This window comes from Equus caballus, chromosome 17 (assembly GCF_041296265.1).
Source record: "Equus caballus isolate H_3958 breed thoroughbred chromosome 17, TB-T2T, whole genome shotgun sequence".
NCBI classification, from domain to species: domain Eukaryota; kingdom Metazoa; phylum Chordata; class Mammalia; order Perissodactyla; family Equidae; genus Equus; species Equus caballus.
Window position 1 is genome coordinate 13,151,846 of NC_091700.1, and position 9,889 is coordinate 13,161,734.

At 55.4% G+C, this 9,889-nt stretch overlaps 1 long non-coding RNA gene across 1 annotated transcript; it reads left to right on the forward strand.

Annotated features, from left to right (window-relative positions):
- Nucleotides 1-4,421: 4,421 nt before the first annotated feature.
- LOC138918479 (uncharacterized) lies at nt 4,422-9,134 on the forward strand. The gene is made up of 3 exons (XR_011427892.1): nt 4,422-5,430; nt 7,380-7,411; nt 8,538-9,134. It is a non-coding gene; the product is annotated as an uncharacterized lncRNA (long non-coding RNA).
- Nucleotides 9,135-9,889: the final 755 nt, after the last annotated feature.

Below are 9,889 nucleotides of genomic sequence, written 5' to 3' on the forward strand. Positions count from 1 at the left end.
TCTACGTCCACCCAGGCACTATTCTCCCCTCTGGATCTTACACTGTCAGAAGAATTAATTTTCATTTATAATATAAAGGTACAGTGCTTGTAATGTGCTACGTGTTCCAAGCATTTTTCAAACATCAAGTCCTTTAATTCTGTCCACGTCTTTACAAATTAGGTACACTTATCATTCTTGCCAACAACAGATAAAGAAACTGAGGCCCCGGCGAGATAAGTATCCTGCCAACTACCAATATCTACGAAGTGATTGAGCTGGAATCGGAACATAAGATGTTGGCTTCATATTCTCTGCTCTTAACCATGATATTTCCTCTCTAAGTCTTCACACCATGAAAACATTGGATCAGTGTATCCATTTCCTTGTTACACCCAGTAGCCCCACTCTTTGATCTCTGTCTGAAAAAGATATTATTTACATCAAAACTGTTGCATATATACACCAAAATGACTTCTACCAATATCCCATGTCCTGGAAAATACATAGAGAACATTTCAGAACCTTTCTTGCCCAGGCTGGGAGTGCTTCTGGGAAATCCCACTAAGAAAATCCTAAGAAATCCCACTAAGGAAATCCTCTAAGAAGCCAAGGGCAGGCTGGGAGCTGGGTCTCAGGGGAAAGGTGAGCTCAGGAGTTACCGTGGAATTACAGAATGGATGGGAGGCCTCAGCAGGAACTGACTTCAGGATCTGGTGGTGTTTGAAACTGGGTGCTAATTTTCTGGCAGTGGGAGTAGGGGCTGATGCTGCATTACAGGAATAGGGAATGGCTCCTGGTGTTCTTGGGGAAACTAGACTCAGGAAATAGGGAATGAAGTTTCCTTTCACAATGGATTTGTGACGGGAGGCACTCTGTACCTGATTTGTGGTGGGAATTTCCCTATAGCCAAGTCTAGGCCTTCCCCCGAGACCTTCTGTCCTGTCCCTGGGGCAATGTCTTTGCAGAGCTGCACACAGGAGATGGCCAAAGAGATGGCAGATGGCTTCAGTTTCTCCATCTCCCTGGACAGAGAGCAGATGCAACAGGCCACCAACAATGACCAGGGCTGGTCTGAGGTGACTGGGCACAGAAGGGTCTCCTAATCCAGGACCCTGAGATGGTGCCACTGACAGTATGTCCCTTCTGGTCCCAGTCAGCCTGAAGATGAGTCCACTTTTTATCCAAACGAGGCCTGCAGGATACATGCTCTCCAGGTAGCTGTGATAGAGAAGCTGTCAGAGTCCATGGTCCCAGCCTTCCTGGGTAGAATCATCTGCAACATCACCACCTTCGTGTGCAACTACTCGGCCTTCAGCACATTCCACCAGGTCCTGGACCAGCTGTTTACTAAGTGAGTGCCCGCCTCATCCTCAGCACTGTGGTGACTCTGCCCATTGCCAGCTGTAAGTTTTGGGAATGTCAGCACATCTCTCTGAGCCTCAGTTTGGTCTTGTGAAAAGTGGGGTGGGAGACAATGAACATCATACGGTTCTCCCAGGAATGAATGAAATCAGCCATGGCAAGTGGTTCCTGGTGCCTGGCTTTACAGAGAGGGCTGTGGGACAGGCTGTGGTTGCTCATGGTGATTAACTTCTCTGTCTCCCATAAAACTTACTCTTCCTCTTTCATCACTGACTTGTGGCCTTTCTGAGTTTGGAAAAGTACCTGGAGAGCACACTGTCAAGGAGTTTGAGATTCCATCCAGCTGGTCCTGGTCCTTGCCCTTCACGTAGCCAATGAGGGATTTCTGAGGCAGCAAAGGGGCCCCAGGACCACTCAGATACCTGGGATGGTTACAGTTGGAGTTCACTCAACAATGTGCATTAAACCCATACTCCATATTAAACTTCTGGAGACACTAAGCGTAACTCAGTGAATGAAGCAGACACCCTGTCTGGGCCTCAATTCTAGTCAGAGAGAGTCACTCTTGACATCATTAATAGGTCCCTTCCACCATACATCCTGTGTGACGTCCTCATATGCTCTTGGGCATCTGGAGGCATCTTCCCCCATTGTGAGTGGGATGGACCACAGACCCACCTAAATAAGTGAGTGGTCTATGGGTCCAGAAGGAGGGTTTCCTGTCTCTAGCAGAGAGGGTAGGGGAAGAACATGGGGGCCATGGCTCTGCCAGGCCTGGAAGAACACTGTGTCTCAATTATATTTTGATTCCCCTGGGAGGGTTAAGTTCTGGTAGCTTCTTCTCAAAGAGGACAGGAGTATAAGAGAGCTTTGTATGGGTCTCAGGCCTCCTGAGAACCAGAAGGGAGTCTGGGCTGAGTTGTCCCCTAGAGACCCATCACCACCAGAGTCCCAGCTCCTTTGGCCACCCTTTCTCCAAATCCACCCCTTGTGACCACCACCATCAGGTCCAGAGCAGGAGGTGCGTGAGCAAGCTGCTCACAAATCTGCCTGAGTCTTCATTCCATTAACCCACATGCATGGAGAGCTGGGGTGGACGTTGGGCTCTTTGGGAGAAGAGTATCAGTGGGAACAAGAGACTGCCACAGACTCTGTGTTAAGCCTGCTGCAGGAGAAGGCCTGCCACTGCCAGAACAGCCAGGCAGGGTTCAAGGCTGGGATGGGGCTTTCCCCTGGAAGGGATGGAGCAGGCACAAGGGTCCCAGTCCAAATGAGAGTGCCTTAGGACAGCAATGTGGAAGGAAAGGTCAGGCCTCTGACCCTATGGCCCATCTGCCTTCCCCCAGTGCTATCTATTTGATGTTGGGAAGCTGGCTGGACCAAGGGCAGGATTGCAGGGAGACCCTGCAGTTTCCCTGTTTGACGGTGAAGCTGGCCACTGTTCACATCATATTTGGTGGCTCAGACCTGGAGGGCCATGCTTGCCTTCTGCCAGACCACCTGGAGCATCTCAAGGTCATTGAGGCAGAACAGAAAGGTGAGGGGGCTGCTTTCTGGGAAAACTGTCTGTGCTGAGGTTCATGGGCTGGAGTTCTCTTAAAGGCAGTAGAGTCTTTCCTGTTTTGGGAAAGGCACAGGAGCTTTCAAGTGTGTGGGTGAAACTTACTCTTTATCCTGCTCCATAGCCAGCTCCAAAGCTCCTGTCACTTCCAGAGCCAGAGCCAGTGCCGGTCCCCGGGCTAGAGCCAGCTGCATCTCCAGTCTCACCACCCGTGGTAGAGCTGGAGCCAGCATCCCCTGAATTGGCTGCTCCAGGACGAGAGCAAGGGCCACCATTAAAGGCAGCCCCAGCACCAGCTCCTGCACTGGAGCCCACTGGACGCTGCGCTCTACTGAGACTTCCAGTTCCATCTGCACCAGTCACAAGCCCACCAGATCCAGCCCCAGAGCCCACCTGCCCCTGGGCCATGACCACCAAGGACCAGCTGTGGGAAGAGAAGCCGAACCTCTTGGACCACCTTCCTCAGCTTGTGGCAGAGCAGCTGACAAGGATGGCTGCAGTGAGCAGTGGGGCTCACAGGGAGGGTGGTCCCTGCCTTCCTGGTGCCATGAGCCACCCCATACCTGCCATTCCCTGCTCACGATTCTGATGATCTGGGTCCAAATCACTGCTCCCTCCTTTACCAACAATGTGACCTCGGCAGCTTTCTTTCCCCCCAAGCCTTCGCTGTCCCCTAGCGAACAGGGAACAGTAGAGATGGGCACTCAGAGCACCTGCTGGACAGGGTGGCTGTGCCAATGAATGAGGTGGGAGAGAGTGGAAGGTGGGAAGAGTCTCGCCCTTTGGTGGGGGATGGGAACTCAGTGAGGTGCTGCCAGGTCCTTGGGTGGATCCCCCATCTGCGCAGGTGGCCTGGACAACCTCAGCACTTAGGCAGGTGATGTGTATTGACTCCTGTAGAGACAGTCTAACAAAGCTGCTGGTTGTCCCTGCCTCGGGGGAATGTGCATGGGAATGGGGAGTGGGACCCGAGGGGGCTGAGATGGGTGGATGATGGCCCTTCTGGTGGTCATGTGTGGGCTGCATTCTGGAGCTTAGAGGAAGTGAGACAAGGCTGGGAGCAAACGTCCCCTCCCTTCCCCACAGTACTGTGTCTGGGGTCATCCTGGACTGGGTGCATTCAGTGGACACAGCCAAACCCAGGGACTCCCATAAGCCTCAGGCCACATGTTCTGCTTCCTGAGCTCCAGCTCTGATCTCACCCTGCCTGGGCCTAGGGGGACTGTGGACGCCAAGCTGGGGTGCAGCAGGGCTGGGTGATACTCTGAATCTTCTTCAGGAGCTGTTTAAAACGTTGGTGCCCGCCCACTGCCTCGGTTCCATCTGGTCTGAGTGCGACAACAGGGAACTCGAGTACCTCGCACCCACCGTCCGTGACACTGTGATGCATGACAACACCATGGCCAATTGCATCCTCGTCACTTGCCTTGGGGACCCGAGCATGACAGCGCAGGACAGGGCCAGGGTGGTGGCGCTCTGGGTCTGGGTGGCTGAGGTAAGTCATGGCAGGCCATGTCTGGAGGTGTGGGAATTGCCTCTTGTTTCTCAGCTCTCAGGATTGAAGCCTGGGGTCTGAGTCCCTGGACTGTCCCTTGGCTCTCCTCCAAGGGCCACACTGACTTTGACTTGAGGTCCCAGTGTGGACAAGCTCACTTCCTTCCTTGTGTTGAGCTGCAAATCCTTGTGCCTGGCAGTGTTACTCATCGGGTGCCACATGTGCCTGCCCTGGCTTCCCTGGGCATCTGTCTCCTCCAGGACAGGAGAAGTCCGTGAGGGGACAGAAGCCAGAGGTAGCAGAGCTCCAGCTCCCCCTCATGGCTCTATCTCTTCCCTTTCCCAGGAGTGCCGAGACCTGGGAAACTTCTCTTCCCTCCACACCATCCTTTCTGCCCTGCAGAGCCCTGCCATTACCCATCTCCAAGAGACCTGGGGACAAGTTTCCAGGTGGCTAGGCTGCTGTCCAGCCAGGCACCATGAGGGCGAGGTGGACCAGGAAGCCTGCTTTGGGCTGGCATGTCCCCCAAACTCAGCTGAGACCACCTGGGAGCCAGTGAACACCGGGCACAGGGACTGACCTGGGTGCTGGGTCTCTGAGTCTCTCAGGGCCCTTAGGCCATCAGTTCTGCCCCAAAGATTCATTTCCTTCAAGACCACATCCTGGCTTGAGCCCAGGTAGAGATTTTCAAGTGTTTCCTTTGCAGAAACAGAAGTCTCTATGCAGCTGAAACCAACATTGTTCCAAAGAGATCTGTTTGGGACATATGGGAATGCAGGCCTCAGGGGACAAGAGGAGAGGCCCCTCCGCAGTCCCATGGGGACCTTAGAGCTCAGAGATCCCCAGTGAATTCCTCATCCAGGCCCCAGGCAGTTTGGATATGCTGGGTTCTCAAATAAAAGGGATTACCCTTCAACCATCCCACAGTTTTTCTTGCTTTCTTTCTTTCTTTCCCAACCCCACAAGGAGAGTTCTCGAACCTGGAAGAAGTGGTGCAGAGAAGCATGTGAGCAGGGAGCTGCTCCTGCAGGTAACCTGGAGGCTGGAGATCTGGAAGGAGGCCAGAAGGAGAGGGGAGGGGAACATCCTGAGGGGATCCTAGGAGGTGAGGCTATGGCAAGGCTCCACCCAGGCTGGGGGTCAGAGAGCCCTGTGAGGGTGGGGCAGGCCGGAGCCACTAGGCCAGGCCCCTCAAGACACCCTGGCCTCTCCCTCCCTGTCTGTTCAGCTGGGGTCTGGACAAACCCTGGGAGTCCAGAGGTCGGGGTCTTCATCAGATTTGGAGTCGGGGGTGGGGTGAAGGCAGCGGGGACAGGGCCTCTGGCTGGGATGGGGGCAGCCTCTCCTCAGTGGGTCCTTGAGCCAGTCACTGCCCCTCTGGGGGCCTGGGTCTCCTCCTCTGGGAAGTGGAGGGAAATGATCAGTGGTGTGGGCCTCCCAGCGGGGAGATACTGTCCAAGGGAGGACAGGAATGTGAGGAGATTTGTGCTGGCTCCTCCTTAAGAGGTGAGGGGAGAGCAGAGATGACACACAGATGACCCTGATTCCTCAGGAGACTCCTGGAAGCAGGTGACATTCTCCTCACACTTTTCAGATGAGGAAAGATGTCCAGGGAGGCCTGGGCAGGCCCAAGGTCACACAGGAGTGAGTCCTGGAGCCGGAACTGGTCTAGAATCAGAGCACCCTGGAGGAGGGAGCAGCAGAGGCAGCAGGGCACTGGAGCTGATGGCCAAGGTCTGAGGTCAGGGACCTTGGGGGACATGTGGAGGGGAGTATGGGCACACTGACCATGTCCGCTGCCCCAACAGGAGGCGACCTCCATGTTAGTGACTGCAGAGAGGGCCCGCCAGGGAGTCCAGGAGAGGCAGGGGCAGTAGGTGAGGGTGCCTGTGGGGGAGGGTCCCAGGAGTCAGAGGAGAGGGGGCTCCCCCTCCAGCTGGAGACCTCCCTCAGGAGAGGGGTCTTCCTCCTCCAGTGCATCTGCTGTGGCCACGGAGCATGATCTTCCTGCAATAGCAGTGAGCAGGAGGAGGCCTGGAAGCACTGGCAACAGGACAGATTTGGGGTGGGGAGGGGCAGGGACCACACCCCCTCGGATGGGCCAACAGCCAGCCCTGGGACTAGACTGGTGGAGTTTGGTGCTCCTGGAGGGGAGGGGAGGAGGGAATTGTGTGTGTTGGGGTGTCCCGAGGATCCTAGGCTGCTCTGTGTGGGAGTGTGGGGTGGGCAGGGGGCTGGGGTGTGGGGTTTCGGAGGAGGGTTCATGGGGGCACCTGAGAGCTGGAGCTCATCACCATGCCCACCCCGATGGCTGCACAGGGTGTTGTCCCCTCCCTGGTGACATTCTTCAGTTCCCTGGAGCTGCTGGACGCTATGATGCAGGATTATGTGGAGATGAGTGAGCCTGGACGTGGGTCCGGGGGCTCAGTCTCCTGAGGGTTGGGAGTAGAGAGTCCTTCCCTGAGCCCTGAGCTCTCTGCATTTGGCAAAGGTCCTCTCAGCAGAGCCTCCAACCTTGTGTGGGAGTCGGGGCGTCAGGCCCATCTCCCCAGTGAGTGATGCAGGCTCTGCAGAAGCCACCGTCCAGGTTCCCTGGGCTGCTGAGGCTCAGAGCTGCCTGACTGAGTGGCCGCAGGAGGTGGTGTCTGAGCTGGACTCAGCCTCTCCCTCTGGCTCTGCCAATTAGGGAAGAGAAGTTGGGCCCCTCCCAGTCAGGAAACACATCAGTGGCTAAGCTGTCCCTTCCTGCCTGAGGCCTCAGTCTCCCCATGTCTCATCAGAGAGGGTTGGGTTACAAGGTCTCTTGCCTCAGTTGTTCTGTGCCCCTGCTCTGGAGCCCAGAGACTGGTCCAGGTCCAAGTCCTGTCTCTGGAAGGGCCTGCCCACTGGCAGCAGTGCAACATTGGAAGAGGTGTGGACAGGGGCTAGTGCTGGTGTAAGGGGGCTGTTTCTGATGGACTGTGGCTGTCTGCTTTCCAGGGGATGTGCTGAACTGTCAGAAATGGAATGAGGTAAGCGGCTGCAGCCTCACAGTGGGGAGGCTGGGGGTGTGTAAATCAGAGACACCCCCCCGTGGGCAGGACCCCCTCTGGCCCAATCCGCAGGGTCAGACATTTATTTGTAGAGTTTGATATACAGAGCTGGGGATCCTATGGCATTGGTGGGTAGGGGTAGGGCTGGCATCAAAGACACCTTCCTGGATGAGGAGCTATTTCGGGCCAAGTGTGAGAGCAGGCAAGTCCTGACTTGAATTGCAGGGAGGCAGGGTTCCCAAGCGGGCAAAGGCCCCAGACTGGCTCTTTGTCCCCCTAGTCACCCCCTCCAAGAGCCCTGCAGGGTCCCCGACTCAGGTCCTGTGTGCATCCTGTGCTTGCTTTGTCCTAGCAATTCAAACTGATGGAGGAGATCGAGCTGCTCCAGGAGGCTGCAAATCTGTACACAGTGCAGCCTGACAAGCACTTTGGGGCCTGGTTCCAGGCCATGGAGCCCCTGAGTGAGGAGGAGAGGTGAGGGAGGTCAGGAGTTGGGAGAGGGCAGGGCAGACTCTCTCTGCTGACCAGCTCCAGAGCCCATGGCCCTGGCTCCCTGGTCAGCCCCAGATCTGGTTGCATGGCGAACCCTGGGACCCTTGGACTCCAGCTGCTGGCAGGTTCCAGGATGCACATGTGATGTGTGGCCCCTGAGAGCTTCCAGCTCTACTCTGTCTTGTAGCTACAGCCTGTCCTGCCAGCTGGAGCCCAGATACCACTGGGCCAGAAAGATTTGACTCTTCTTCAAAGACAAGAAGAACAGCTCAGGGAAGAGTGTGTGTCTGCACTGGCAGTGGCTGAATCCACAGGCTCAGGAAACATTCAGGCTGAGCATGGGCCTGGGGAGGCAGACAGCTGGCCCTGGGTCCCAACTCCACTGCTGAGCAGTCCTGTCCTGGGCAATTGCACTCATGTTTCTCTGACTGGTTTCCTCCTCTGTGAAATGGGTGATGTTAAATATCAGCCCCTGTGTCAGGGACACATGGGGTCCTGTTGGCTGTCTGACGACTCAGCACAGGGCTGGAGCACAGAGCACAGTGGGGGCAGGGAGGGGGTGTGTGCTGTGGGTCCAGGGCAGGCCCCTCAGGAAATGCCTCTCTTTCTCCAGACACCAGACCCCCAACCAAGGGCCCAGTGGTGGTGGTCCATGACCCTCCTGAGACCAGCTGAGCTACAATGGGGACACAGTGGGGACACTCAGGGTGCACAGGGTCATCTCCTCAGATTCTGATGAGAACTTTGTGATCCGTTTCCTGGGGTCCCCTGGAGGCCACGATGGAAGGCACCAACCCCTCTTCTCCCTCCCCCCTTTTCCCCAGCACCTATCTCCCTATTTGGAGGGGCCATGTTTTGTTGTCAATGGTAAATGCTGCATTTGAGTATAACATTAAATTGTTGCTTCTTTCTAATCCTGGGAGTGGAGGTGTGCGTCTTTCACTCCCTGTGCTCATGGAAACCAGATCCAGAAACTCACATTCCTTCTCGAATTTAGAAACCTCACAGAGTCATCAGCTCAGTTTATGTGGAGAAGGAAGAAGTGCCAGTCCCCTCCCTGGCTACTGAAGGACATGCCCAAGTCCCCCTTCCTCCAAGGACAGGATCATTGCAGTGGGGCTCACCCTGTCCAGGAGCAGAGACAGCCCCTCCTACCTCTTGGGACTAAGAGGTTGGAGGCATTTTCTCAGGCAGAACGACAACCACTGAGCTGGGCGTGTCTTTCAAACTAGCACATGCCTGTCCCTAGTACATGTCCTGCCCAGGACAGTGGCTGCCTTTCTACACTCTGCCAGAAGAGGGAACATTTTCCTGGTTTCTCTGGCACACAGATTAGGATCTTGTATTCTGATTCAGTCTCTGGAATGTCTTCAGCTCAAACTGGGGAAAATACTGTCAAAAGCTCAAAATGTGCCTGTGAAGAGGACAAGGCCGGAGGAAGGTCCTGTGCAGATGGACCATGGGCAGGCACGACTCTGCCTTCTCGGACCCACTGAGGGGCTCCCTGTTCACCGTTGACCTAGGCTGGATCTTCCTGGGCTTCTGGTCCCTAACCCTGAATACCATTTCCTGCTTGTTGTCTATCTAAGGGGAAAGCTGTGGGATGCAGCTTTTAGGGCCTCAGCCAGGTCTCCCTCCATAAACCCAGTGCTCCCTGTGAGCTAGGATTTTCAGTGTCTCTGCACTCCTGCATACAATTGTATCTTAGGGCAGAAATTCCCTAGATGCCCCCAGCCTTTCTGCCAGGTCCATCATGGCCACTCCTCCCAGACTGGGCCTGATGGATCCCAGGTGAGCTCTGCTTTCCCAGGAGGATAGATGATCATCCTGACCAGGAATGACCCCACAGTCTCCCTACTGCCGAGGGTGACTTCTGGGCCTATGTGCTTCTCAGGCCCGTGGTGTCGGACAGTCCCAAATTTACACAATCTGGAGTATTTTTAGTGACTTTTCCTAAAGTCATTG